The sequence below is a fragment of the Pholcus phalangioides genome, unplaced genomic scaffold (genome assembly GCF_987345545.1).
Source record: "Pholcus phalangioides strain wild (caught in Gottingen) unplaced genomic scaffold, Ppha-v1.0 ptg000001l_1, whole genome shotgun sequence".
Taxonomy (NCBI): Eukaryota; Metazoa; Arthropoda; class Arachnida; order Araneae; family Pholcidae; genus Pholcus; species Pholcus phalangioides.
The window spans coordinates 28,289,080-28,303,916 of NW_028301594.1; the positions used below are offsets into that span (position 1 = coordinate 28,289,080).

The window sequence follows — 14,837 nt, forward strand, 5'->3', positions numbered from 1 at the left end:
GAGTTTTCTTTGAGCATTGGAAGCAGAAAAACATGTCACTGCATATCTGTGCAGCGAAGTTTCTGTTGTTTGAATGAGCTTTCCAAACTAACTTCTAGTAATCTGAAAATTTTGGTAATTCAGCACATCCTGGTCTGATATGTGCCAGACTAGCGAAAGTCTACTGTACTTGATATCTCCTCCTGCTAGCCAGATCATAACCAGCCGCTCTGTCTCAATGAAGAGATATAAGCCAGGTGGTCAAGGACATGGGCCACACATTTTGAAAGCACTACTTGATATTGATCCCATTAGTTGACTTTACTGATTTATACACTTCAAATGCTATTTCTCTTCTGGGTAGTTTAAAATTATTGCTAGTTTGTGTATTCACCTGACTGTTTGTGAGCGATTAGTTGGTGAATGAAATGGTTTATCGCAGAGTCTAAATTTTTAAAATATTTATATTATAGAATTCTATAAGTTGAATGATTCTTTCATAAGTGAATACAGACTCTTTGACCGGAGAAGGCTTATCACAGAGGATGTGAATAGAGGGGAGGGGAATAATCCATCTCAGAACTCCCTCTTATGATACCAGTACAACACTCCCTCCCTGTATCTGCCTATGCATTCTTGTGCATCCATAAAAACTGCCTTATGTATGCTTCCCCATTTCCACGAGGGAATGTGATATGCAGGGGTATAGCTTAAAAGGCTTGTGGGTAACTTATTCTATACATCTATACCAAAAACCAATTCAGCCAGCCGGATATAATTTTTGGTGGGAGGACGGTTCCATCAAAAACTCCCTAAGGGTGGAGGGAGTTCCTTGCATGTTGAGCCATCTTGAAAGCTTGAAATACTTGCCAAGTATGACAGATGATTAGGAAGGCTGTTGCTAACGTGACCATGTACAAAATATTGTCTAATACATCATACAAGAATCTGAATTGTGGTGACTAGCATTTGAATTTTGGTTGGGGAGAGGGCAGAAGAGAATCACTTTTTAAGGGCACGGCTCTATATCCTCCTCCTCTTAACCAGATCTGGGCTCTAATGATAAATCCCAACAATGATTTGTCATGTATATTCAATTCATTTAAGCTGTAAGATAGATTTTTTATAAATCAAACAATACCTGTAAGTGATAGTCTCTTTCCGGAGTCCTGTTGAATTCTGAATATCCTTCAATTCTGGAATTATTTCTTTCATCAATTCTGATTTTATTTTATTTTTTTCGGTGAGTAAATATTTTTCAGCATTTCTGTACTGTGATAATGCATAATCTTTGGAGGCCGCTTCCTCTCCCCCACAAATATATAAAATCGGGGGGGCTAACGATCCCCGAAATTATTTTCGCACCGTGTCCGCGTCTAATAAGGCGGACTTTCTTTCAAACCGAGCACAACTCAGGTCTATCGCCAACTATGGGCGATTTACTACCTAGTGAGTTGTGCCGGAAGTGTAACTGCGTGTGTGTACCTAACAGTCTGAGTGCGTATGTAGTGTTGTGTTTGATTTTTAAGTGCTGCCGTGTCTATATTTCAGAAGTGAAGTGAGTGATGTGTTATGATTGAATTTTAATTTGTATGTCTGTTGCCCTCTCTGGCGAGACTTTTCAAAGAGGAGACGTCTCCCATTCGCGCCTTGAAGTTGGAAACCACAGAAAACCAACTTCAGCCGACCGCCACTGTGGGGTTCGAACCCGACGCGAATCCGTCACTATGACCACTCGACTACCACAGCGGCAATAATAAGGGCGGCCTGCATGGCCCTCACAAGGGTAGAGCTGACAGGGCCCGGGATGATTCTCATCATTTGTTTTTTCACGCTATAAATTCATTAAGAGGCCCACAGAAGATCTCAGCCTGGGGGGGGGGGCCATGGCAGCCTGCATGGAATAAGTAGATTGAAAAATAAATTTATAAGGAAGCCAGAAAACGCATCTGTTGCACCATCAGATATATGTATATATTTTGTCTGTTTTAATACGTACATTCAGCAGGCTTTATTTGATCAACCCTTAAATTTTACGTCTTTTTTTTGTGTCAAAAAGTAAGTAAGGTTTGAAAACATTTGTGTACTGTTTGCAAAGTGTCCGGGCTAAAAGTAAGTATTTTTAAGTAAGTGGCATTTTCAGGGCCGTCACTAGATACCTTATCAGCCTGGAGCAAGGATGCATTGTGGCATCCACCTAGTGCAGTTAAAGGGTGAATTCAGAGCCCCCTTTAGTCCAGCACCCGGGGCTCTAGACCCGCCTTCCCCACCCCAGTTGCGACCCTGATGTTTTTCGACTTTTCCAGGGCTATATGACCTTTCCTCCTGCCAAAAACGAACTGTAATGAAATCAAAAAATTTTGTGTCATCCAATTTAGCAATCGCATGTAGAAAATTTCAGGTGCCAATACCGATTTTCTAATCGCCATGGCTACCTGGGATTTTTCAAGCCCTGATATTAAGGAAAGCTTAGGCTTACTGGGAAGATTTTCAATTTTCTTGAGCTTGAAATTATTCTTTTGTAGTCAAAAGCAACTTACAAGAATGAATAGTCCACACATTTCATTTGATTTATCATGAGTCAACAATAAACATGTGGAAAGAATCCTGAAAGTGATTAATGATGTTGAAAGGAAAAAAAAAATTATCCGAAAAAGACGAGATGGTTATTTTTGACGTAAAGTTCACTTGTGTTAACCAACATTTATGATCCCTTTGTTTGTATGAATGTTAAAGATTCAAGGGCAGTGAAGTTGCTGATGTATATAATGGTATGAGTAATACCGTGGAAAAAGAAGTCACTCAAGACTGGTTCTTGGCGATACATGAGAACAACATAATATTTAGATTTCCTTCTTGTTTCTTATTAAGGCATCTTGAAAGAAGATTCAAAGTCGTGACTCGAAATATGGGAAATTGAACAGGTTTCTCATAACAATAATTACACATTTAAGCTTCTCTCTTTCCTCGTTTAGTACGAAACCATCGCTTCGGATTATTTCGGTATTGTGTAAAACTTCACCCTCCTAACCAGATCATACCCCGCCGCTCTGTCTCATTGAAGAGATTTAAGCAGGTGATCGAAGACCTAGGCCATACTAGAAAATGTTCGTGTATGTGTTGTGAACCTAACGTGAAGGTTGTTTCTGTGTAAGGCTTGTTACTGTCATCTGCCATCAATTTTTCAAAACATGAGTGAAGAGTAATGATTGAATAACTTTACCGTTGTGGGCCTGTTGCATTTTTGTGCTGGAACTTTTTAGCGGGAAGATCAACATGCATTCGCGCATTGAAATTGGGAACTACAGAAAACCTACTTCAGCCTACCACCGGTGGGATGCGAACTCGGGTCCTCGCAATGCGAGTCCGTCTCCTCGACCACTGCAGCGGCAGTATTGCATAAAGGCGCGGCCATCTTGTAACGTACAACCCCCTGCAGCGGCTCTAATCCGCTCGTGAGTACACAAACTTCCTTTGCGTTCCTTTCTTTCCTTTGTGTTCGTTAAAAAACCCCATTCCAGGTGGATCCAATTGAAACAGCTCAAGAATGCTTCATTTGAACAGCACAACACCGTACATTGTTGCACCACAACCACCGTACAATTGGTTGTTCAGTAATTTTACTGAACAACCAATTGCGAATGCTTTCATTGCATGATCCGCGTTCTAATATATACGCACCTTTACGACCCACATCAATAGACTTCTATCAAAGATGCTACTGTGTCATTGGGGAAAATAATGACTCGACGAGTAGTGCTTCAATTGATCGACTTTTTAGCTTTGAAACACTGTGTAATCAAGGCCAGACGTTTGAGCGTGCGGCCGCAACGAGCCATAAAATGATATTAAAATAAACCATCCACGATTTGGTTTTTGACTTGTAACCGCTCAACAAGGCCATAGCTTGAAATTCTATCAATTTATACATCGTCTCTCTCGCCCCCCGCCAGAAGCATGAATATGCAAAATTCCAAAACGTGAGAAATGACGTGTTTGAATGCTTACTCCACCCGTGTTACTCTATCAGCGTGTCATTTCTCCAAAATGCTTTGTAACATGCGTTTGGATAGGAGTTCAACATTCGCGTTTCTGGAAAAACTTAGACAGCAAAATAAGGGATCCAACCAGCTGATAAACCCAAAAAGTGAAAATTTGCACATTCATGCTTCTGGCATGAGGGGGACCATATCTTATATGAAAGATATGTGTGTCGTACCTGGGCCGTCTTAAGAGTATCATGGTCCCCCCCGGGCCAAATGGTTTTTCGGAGGCCCTACCTGGTAAATCCTAGAAAATTTCAGCCGGATCTCATTTTTGTGAGTAGTCTCTTGTCTCTCTTCTCTTGAGGCCCCCGGGTGGGTCCATGCGTTAAGACGGCACTGTGTCGTACTCATCATTCACACACATCTCAACAACGATCTCTGGAGCCCAGGGCCGTCTGGAAAGTATCATGGGCCTCCGGGTCAACTGATTTTTCTGAGGCCCTACATAACAAATTCTCGGAAATTTCAACCAGATCTCATTTTTGTGAGGCCCCCGGGCCGTGCCCGGGTGGGCCCATGCCTTAAGACGGCACTGCTGGAGCCACTATGCGGTCGTGTAGACATTATGATGGATTCTCATCGTGAGACCCCCCCCCCCCCCAAGGTTCGAACCCCTACTGACAGTGAAATGTAGATCGACTCAAGTTAGTTTTCTGTAGTTTCCCATCTTCAAGACACGAGTGCGAGCCGATCTCCCATTTAAAAAAAAAAGACTACCTCCACAGAGAGCACACAACTTGTCCCCTACGACATTTAAAATTCACGCGTGATGCAACAAAATAACCTACAAAGTTTGCTTCCGAATTCGGAAGACAGGTGGTAGGACTTCTTAAACGAATAACAGGCATTACTCAGGAACAAACTTCAAGTTTATACACAATTCTCTTGCACGGCACATTCATACAATTCATTAGCTCCTCAGACAGGAATATTTACGAGTTGCGTGCGTCTACGCATGTGGCTCTGTGGTAAAGTCATTGCCCTCCTGGCTCCCCCCCCCCCCGTTCTGAGGAGAATTTCATCTGTACATAAATATCGCCGTTACTAGAGCCGTGAGAGTCACGGCCGTTGGGGGGGGGGGGGTTGGACCAGTCCCGAAATGTAAGAAAATGATATACTGTGAAATATCGCTACAACTATATTCGAGATTACGATACATCCTCTACAACGATATATATTTTTTAAATCTTGTTTGGAATCACCTGCAGTCTAATGTTGAAATCCTCTCTCGATACAACAATATACTTTACCCCTCCATAACGATATTTTTTGAGGTGATTTTGAAATCGCTAGAAAGATATTTTTTTAATATTTCCCTCGAAATATCGAGACTTCCGAGGACATCTTATAATATCGGCGGTACAGTAAAACCCGTCTTTTGCGGACACCAGTCGGACAAAAAAATTCGACCGTAAATCAGGGGTTTGAAATGCATACTTTTATTATAAGAGGGGCAGTTCTTATTTGGCCGGAAAAGAGGGGGGGTGACCGCATCTGAGGGGTGTCCGTTAAGAGAGGATTTTAATGTTTTCGATATCGCTACACACTTTTTATGTGATACCTGAAAGTGCATTGCGATAAACCGCTTTATAGGGGGAAATACAGAAACACTCTTCTGCGGACACCGACGGGACAAAAAAATTCGTCCGCAAAAGAGGGATGGTCGTTAGTCATTTTTCTCATCATCTATTATTCACGGGGAATTATTATTTGGCCGTAAAAGAGGGGTGACCGCATCTGATGAGTTGCCCATTAAGCGGGGTTTTTACTATACATCTAACTGAATGGTTGCCAACTTTTTTTTTCAAACTGAGCACAATTCCGTTCTATTTGTCATGGGAAAATTTACTCCCGAATGAGTTGTGCCGGAAAGTGTGTATGTGTACCTAAAAGTTTGAGTGAGTATCTAGTGTTTGGTGTGCGTGAATTTTTAGTGCTGCTATTCATTTTTCAAACTATGAGTGAATTGTAATAATTCAATATTTGTGCCGTTATAGGTTTGTTGCTGGAAAAGATCGGCTCGCATTCGCGCCTGGAAATTGGGAACCATAGAAAACAAACTTCGGCAGACTACAAGCTCTGCCACCCACCGATGGGGGTTCGAACCTGTTTAACCAACTAATCTATTAAAATTTTTAGCGGAGAATAAATACTGAAAAGCACATTTTTTGGTGGTACTAACAATACCGCTGATTTAGGAAAAGATGCCAACAGAGCAGCATAAATTTGATGGCACGTGATAGACGTTGCCTCTCGATAAAACGATAATCCGTCTGCAACGGTATTTTTTATTTGTCCGCATAATACCGTTATATCGAGGTATCACTGTGTGTGGAGTAGGATTGTCTCTTGTTCCATCACTTAGCCCATCCTCTCCCCCGAAAGAAATTTCTGGCTACGGTCCTGCTGGGAGACATTCATACAGAATACAGTATCGTAGAAGGCCGCACAACCCCTAATCTCGGCACTAAAGAGGAGACTAATAATGATATTAATTTCCTCGATAGAATAGAAATTTCTATCGATAGCAGAATTAGAATTTCTTCGTGGCAAATAAAAATCCTGTCGATCGGGAGGGGGAATTTCGACGGCACACATCCTAATAAAATCGTTAACACACATATTTGGGACTTCAATCTAAGACTACTACGCTGGGGCGTAGCCAGAAATTTCGTTCGGGGGGGAGGGGACCAAAGTGATAGAACAATAGATTTGGCCATCTTTTCCCCTTTTTCGATAATTTTCTCACATTTTCGGGGGGGGGGGGGGAACCAGACCCCCAAGTCCCCCCCCCCCCCGCTACTACGCGGAATACCGTTTGGGAATCACTGTTTCATTCTGAAAATGTCGATTCGAGCAGAACATTTTTCAATTTTTCTTTTTTCGAATTAATAAATACAGTACACGTCGCTTAATGCGATCACATTCTGAAGAGGCGCATTTATGGTTTTGCTACATAAAATCTATGGGCTACACAAATTTCGCCGCCGTTTTTGGCTCTTGCTTGCCCCCCCCCCCCCGTCACTCCTGTGAATACGCCCCTATCTTTTGGTCACTCACATGCTTGCGTATTCTCTTTGCCCCCTTCCAGGCTCACACACTCTATATGCCACTCTTTTGGTCATTCACATGCTTGCACACTGTTTTGGTCACTCGCATGTTTCCAAACTCCTTAGGTCACTCTTTCGGCCACTCACTGACTGTCTGGTCCCTTGCTCTTTAGGTCACTTCCACGATCACACACACTCTATAGTTCACTCTTTTTTGTCATTCATGTGCTTGCACTCTCTCTAGGTCGCTCTTTCGCTAACCAACGTGCTCACATATTCTTTCAATCACTCTTTTGGTCACACGCTGACCTGGTCCCTGACTTTCTAGGTCAATCTTTTGGTCGTTCACGTACTTTCATACGCTCTAGATCACTCTTTTGGTCATTCACATGCTTGCACAGGCTCACTGATCTGGATTCTTGTGCTCTAGGTCACTCTTTTGCTTGCAAATTCTCTGGGTCACTCATTTGGTCACTTACTGACCTGGTCTCTCCAGTGCCGTCTTAACGCATGGGCCCACCCAGGCCACGGGTGGCGGCCAAAAAATTGAAGCCTTTTCTCTTGAGGCCCCTGGGACACTTATATAGGAGGTCGTGCCCGGGGGCCTCAAGAGAAAAGGTGCCTCACAAAAATGAAATGTGGTTGAAATTTTCGAGAATTCACCATGTAGGGGCTCAGAAAAATGATTCGGCCCGGAGGCCCATGATGCTCTTAAGATGCCCTGGGTCCCTCAATAGGCAGTGGGGGATTCATGGTTTTGCCGCCCTTCTCTCATTCTACTGATTTTTCCGGATACTCATTTCTGAAATTTGCCACCCCTCCGAACTTGCCATGCGGCAAATGCGCAAAGCAGCTTCAGAATGAAAAAAAAAGAAGAAAATCCACGAAAAATAGATAACACACACACACACATTATCAGAAGTCCTGATAATTGTAAACGAATTCTTCCCCGTGTTATGATATTGGTCTGTTCCATTCTTTGCGAAAGTGATAACAATCCCCGAATGGTTATATTACCCATGATTACAATAAGCAGCGCCAACTGACACCGTCTCGGACATAAAAACTATCTCGAATTAAAATCGACGCTCGAAATCTCTGATACAACTTCTTATTCGAAGCTTAGCCGATCCTTCAACAAGAAATTAATTGCTGATATCGCTCATATCAAAAACCGACTTGCAATTATTCTGAAAGAAAAAATTGAACTCTTTTTGATTTCTCTGAAATCTCGACATTCGGCCCAATTATAAAATTATCAAGTTTCGGGAGGTCACGTCGAAGGTCATTTAGAAAGGATGAAACCGAAGACATAAAATCAGTGATTATCTTTGTCATTTACTTATTTTTAATTTTTCAAGCAGAAAACCTGAATTTTTCTCGAGTGTCTTCTTCCGACGTAATACGATACAAATAATGAGATTATTCGATTTTTCTCCCTCTCAATTCATCAGTGACCTTCAGTGACCATATCTGGTGGCAGGCAGAAATATGAAGCTCGGGCTATTGTTTTAGGTTTCAATTGAGTTTCGCGCAACGAGGCATTCGTTCAGAAAAAAAAAAAAAAAAAATAGTGACGAAATCTCGCATCCATTACGTATTTCCTGGGATTGAGGTCAGTGCCCGTTTCTCACTTGTTCAGGCCCTGGACAAATATGAATTTTTGAACCTCCCATTTGACGTTCTTTGAAGAATACCATTTCTTCCTTGAAATATTCTACGGCAGGGGATCTTCAACGTTTTAGACATCGCTAGCCAAATTAAAGCATACCATGGAGCCCCAAGGACCACCAAGTCATAAAACAGTGTTTAACATTGCAAGATGGTATCAAAAGATCTCAAGGGCTTGATGAAATATAGTGATATTAATACTGATGTAAATTGTGGTTATACCAGGCGTCCTTCTTTTTGATGTCAAAAAATTTCAAGCGTCCTCTTCCATTTTAGAAAATTCGCCGTTTTATCCTCCTTTTTCCGGGATTATTTTTCCTTTTTTTTCTGGAGAATTTTTTTTTTTTCACTCCGCAAAATATATCTCTGGTTTTTTCCCCTCCGTCAATTTTACACGCTTTGACCAATCGCCTCCTAACAGGGCAGATGCTGCATATTTTTACTACGGCCCCAGCTTGTCCCAGGATGATGTGAGAAAGAGTCCTAAAAACAGCTCTGGCAGCACAAAGCCACATCATCCATTTTGAGAATACCATTGTTTGCTCACCAATAGCAAATGCCATACATTGAAGTGGAGAAGGGGGAGTGGGTGTTACCTATTCCATTCGGAAATATAGAAAATAGGATGCAAACAAAAAATGCTCACTGCTGATTCCCGTGGTAAAAAACAACGCTCCCGAAAAAAAAAAGCCTTCTGAGCACAGAGAATGAAAATCTCCTCTAGGCAAAGTAACAAAACTGATCAGACTGCGTGAACAGTTTCTTATGAGTGATGGGAGACAGATCAGTTTTTTTTTCTGTATTACGAAAGTTTTCGATAGCTGGCTGATGCGAAGATTGCGGGGAATCGAACCGACGTCCTCTCACTTGCTGGGTGACTGCCCTTGACTACAAAGCCAACGAACCCTCTTTCCTTAGAACTCATGCGCTGAACGGCCAGCCAGCATACCAGAAAACTGAAAAAGAACAACACCTGCGCACATTATTAGTAACGTCGCTTCTCCCGATTCCACAACAGATGGCGCCACTATCCTGACCCTTCAACCAAAACCGCGCACACAATACAGGAGATAATAGACCGCTTATAGTCTTGTTAAATTCTAAATTTACAATACGTATTACAGGGTTCCCAACGATCTGGAAAAGATAGAGAAATGGGGGAATAATCAAGGAAAGTCATTATGTTAGGTAAAATATTTGGCAAAAGTCAAGGAAATATGCAAATATTTGATGAAAGTCGGGGAAAAATTCTGAGAAGGGAAAAAACTGAAACTCACAAAAAACATTTGAAAGGGAAAAACTTTTGGAGAATTACATTTCTTCCTTTAGGACAGTGTTTCCCAAAGTGGGTAATATCGCCCCCTGGTGGGAGATGGAATGGTCCAAGGGGGCGATAGAACCTACTGATTTAACATAGGATCCTATGGGTTTACGTGAGTTGCGGGGCGATGAGAGGAAAAAATTTCTGATGAAGGTAAAGGGGGCAACAAAAAGTTTGGGAGACTATGCTTTAGGACATTTGGTCAGGGAAAAATCAAGGAAATGACCAAGTATAATTTCTCGGGCACCCTGTATTAACACCCGCTTGAATAATCCAACAAACGCATATTTTATACTTTATTATTTCTTTAGTACATTTTATTATATATTATTTTATAGTTTATTTCATTGAATAAACTACAATGAAACCTTGCTACAAGAATTAATCCCTCCTCCAAACAAGACTTGAAAAAATATTGTTGTAATGTCTATACCCCAATGTTAAAATGCTGCCCCTCTATATAACGATAATCCCTCTACGACGATATTTTTTCTCGGTCTGTAGAGTATCGTTATATCGAGGTTTTAAAAACAATCAAGAGTTTAAATTGCTTTTCAAAATGCTTAAAAAAAGTTTATCTTATTTTCTATCTCTTTATGATAACAAGAGATAAAAGAGCAAACCAGAAAATGTTCTTAAAGAAATTGGCAAAATCAAGTACAGCTGAAAATAACTAAAAAAAATTCACCAAATATGAAAGTATATTATATAGCTTTATTTTCCACATACATTCCAACTTAATCGTAGTGATATAACAGACACAAAAAAAAAAAAAAAAAAAAAAATTATTAAATTATAATACCTCTGAGGCTATGAAGAAACAATGCTGACAACCTCCAATGAACACACAAATTCAAATGGTGACAGGAAAAAAGATCATTATTTACACACGTCACTTCTATACACATTCCCTAATAAAGTAATTTGTTGCAAGTCCCTTTTTCTTTAAAAATATATATTTTTTGGCATATTCTCTACACTTGGAACTTCAAACATTCATAACATAGTCACAATATCGCCATAAATAATGAAAACGATAGCATTTTGATAACCATATTTCAACATTGTGCCAGCAAAAGATATTCCACTCAATTGAAAAAAAAAGTTTAAAATAACACATATATTTTGGACATCAAAATATTTCAGCTGACATATCGGGGTATTGAATTTCATCGATAAAAACAATCTTTTTTTCAGAATTTGCTTCAGGCTTTGACGATGCATCTTATATATGTAAGTTTTGGTGTTTGAAGATAAAAGCTCAAGACATTTTTTTTAAAGCTTGCATTTAAAAAGCAGACTAGAGAATTACATTAAGAGGTTCACTCATTTCATAAAGTACATTTTCTGCTCGACGGCAATAATATTAAAAAATATTCCATAACGTCAATAATTTTCAGAGCATACGAAAACCATAATAGCTATCTACACAAAATTGAAAATACCTTGAAGAAAAGACATACAGTCAACTTTGGCTTGTAAGAAACCTTCACATATAATGAAGTAAATTTTTAGTGCTGTCACATAGGATGTTTTCTTATTTTATATCAAGTACAGTGAATCAAATTCTCTGTCCCTTGAAGTTCATTAAAACAATATTTTGGACAAATAAAGAGAAATTCATTTTCAATCCTGAGAAATTTTTTTTTAGAGAATACAATCATTGATTTATCAAAAGCTCAAGAAAATGTATATTTTAAAAATTTCCTGCATTGTAATAATTTTTGTCATTATCTAACAGGGATTCTCTGAACAATCTCAGAGAGACACCAAATGGAATGCAGATTCGTTGTTTGACTCACATGTAAAGCCATACTGAGTTTGACAGCCATACTATCAAGATATTCACAATGAGTCAGAGTAGAATCTCTACAACAGCAGTTCCCAAACTTTTTGAAACACTCCCTTTTCTTGACCAAAAAAATTTATTGTGATCACAGTGCAATGACACAGTGCCGTCTTAACGCATGGACCCACCCAGGCATGGCCTAGGGGCCTCAGAAAAATGAGCAGTAGTTGAATTTTTCGAATATTTGCCTGGTAGGGCCTCAGAAAAATCACTTGGCTTGGGGGCTCATGATGCTCTTAAGATGGCTGTGCCCTTACATAGGCTCTCTGCCTATATGTCCTGATTTTTTGCTAGTAAATGTGCTGTCTCAAAAGCTCTTTTTGGAACGCTTCATGTAAATACTACTACTAAACCATACATGCACCTCATCCATATTCCTCTGAGGAACTTTTTATGTAAATAATGTATTATGTACTTTATTACTATTACTTTATACCTGAGACATACAAATGTGTACTCATATAACATGAAAAAACATACATTTAATTAGCTGCTATGTTTAGGAAATGGCACTTCTTTGGGTATGCATAGGTAGAGGGGGGGGGGGGGGGTAAGAGTATATTGGCAGCATAGGTAGAAGGGCTTAAGTTGACTACCCACCTTCCTCATTCGAAGAGCCTTATCTGCTTATGACCATATGGGTCAAGAACAGGGGCAGCTCTTAAGTCATGCAGCTGCCGTTCTATGAGTGGTACCAAATCCAAGTTGAAAGGGTGGCAAAAGCTTTGTCAACCAAAAAACATGAGGGGGGGGGGGGGCACCAAAAATAGGTCCCACGTATTCCAGCCTCTGGCATATGATTGGAAAAAATACACACCTGGTCAAAATTTTTTCATGCCCCAGGCATATCAGGAAGTAGATTTGTCCAGTCTTGGCCTCAAAATGTATGAGGGGAAGGCCTTAGATACACTTGCATAGTAATTACAATCAATTGTGTTTAACTTGTAGGCATAAATAAATACAGGTTCCTTGAACACAGGAAAGGGGGGGGGAGAGCAAATTCACTGAGGGTGTGTATAGTGAATGGGGGGGGGGGTGACAGTGAATGTCCACTCCCGTCTATGCTCATAATGTAATATTTTTACTGAAGGAAGGGGGCGATCCCCACCATCTTCCTGTATCTGTCTATGCTTGTAGGGGGGCTCAGTATAGCACATTGGTCAACCTAGGGTCCCACAATCATATTAAGATAACAGCTTTGATGGGCTGGGTGGAATTATAATTCGCAAGCCACATTTAATACCCTACAAGTTGTAGTTTGTGAAGCCGAGTTGTACAGGAGTTGGTAAAATTCTGGTCGAATTTTTTCCCTAAAACTAACTGACCCATATATACCCCCTCCCACCCTGATGTAGGAATGAAATTGTCTAGTTTACATAAAAGTATACAGGATGATTCATATAATTCCCTTTGCTACATTTTACTGGCGAACTGTTGATCCTAGAGGCATACTTTCAATTAGAAAAGGTATTCAAACAATGTTTAGACCTCAGATATATATGCCATCCATGTTGCAAAGGGTGGTACAGCTATTAAAATAGGGTTACCAAACATCCCCCTTTTTGATATTTCAAGCATATTCCTATGTTTCGGGGAAATTTGCCCTTTGTCAGATTTCCGAAATTATTTTTCTTAGGAAAATTCTTTTCCACTTTGAAACCCGTATCTCTTCATTGACACGAGTGTTTTTGTGGTTTTTCTCCTCCATTGACCAATAGCCATTGATATTTCCAGAATTTTTTCTGTTTCTGCTTTTTTTTTAGCGGTTCTGTTTCAGTTGGGAATAATTCTTGTTGTGGCTAGTTTGATTAGTCAAAATAGTGCCGCCACCTGTTGGGAAAATCAGGAAAAAGTGATGTTACTAATGGTGGGGGCGTAGGTGTACTCCTTTTTCTATTTTCGACTGGTATATATAACCTATGTTAAAATATAAAAATTAACTTCTTATAAGAATATCCTTGTGCTTTGGAGTCTAAAACTCAATTAGAAAGTTGTTACCCTGAAGCCAATGGAAAAAAATTACATGCTTTTAAAGTGCAATATTCGCTGAAAATTTTGAATTCAAAAACTGGAGAAAAGTTTGGAAAGAACATCATAAATGATCAAAAAAAGTGTTGTTGGTTGGTTTTTTCTGCTTTTTCTCAACTTTTTTTTCCAATTTTTGAATTCAAATATATCTTAGCGAATATCGCACTTTGAAACATGAAATTTGTTTTCGACCTCATGAGAGACAGGGCAACAATTTTTAACTGGAAGTTAGAGGATATGGGGGAACCATATAAAAATTTAGATATTTAATTTATATTACTATACAACCCCTTGCAATACGAATGATGAATCTGAGTTCTACACATTTTATCTGAATTCACAAAGTATCTGTCCACATGAATTTGTCAATTTAGTTGCAAATTGATCCGACCAATAACCGAATTTCGGGGTTTGGCCAGCCAGTTCGCGGTACAGAGCGGAGACCATGTTTGCTGTTAAAAAAAAGAAAAAGTCAGTTCGCGAAGTGGCCGGGGATTCCACACCAAAGTCCAATAACAGAAAAAATGATTGGCGGGAATTTGCCAGGTTTGCATATAACTTTATCTACTTGGAAGTATACCTCTAGAATGAAGGTTTTGCTAGTAAAATGCAGCAAGGAGAATCATGGAATCATCCTTGATATGGTGTATACATGTGACAAATTTAATGGAAATTCTCAAGAGAGACAGGCTAAGTGTAAAGAAAACATTTTCTCAGAAAGAAAAAAAATTTAAGACAACTTATATAAATACAACGAAAGACATTTCTCTGAGTGATGGAACTTACACAAAAATCATAGTATTCACAAGCTAAGAAAAATTTCACATTTTCTAAGATTACTTTCATATTGCTTGAAAATTCATTAGTACACACATCAGTTAATGAAGATGAAC

At 39.8% G+C, this 14,837-nt stretch overlaps 1 protein-coding gene across 3 annotated transcripts in view; it reads right to left on the minus strand.

Moving 5' to 3' along the window:
- CSN3 (COP9 signalosome subunit 3) overlaps positions 1-14,837 on the minus strand; it is a 53,887-nt gene that overhangs the window by 20,600 nt on the left and 18,450 nt on the right. The window lies entirely within an intron of this gene.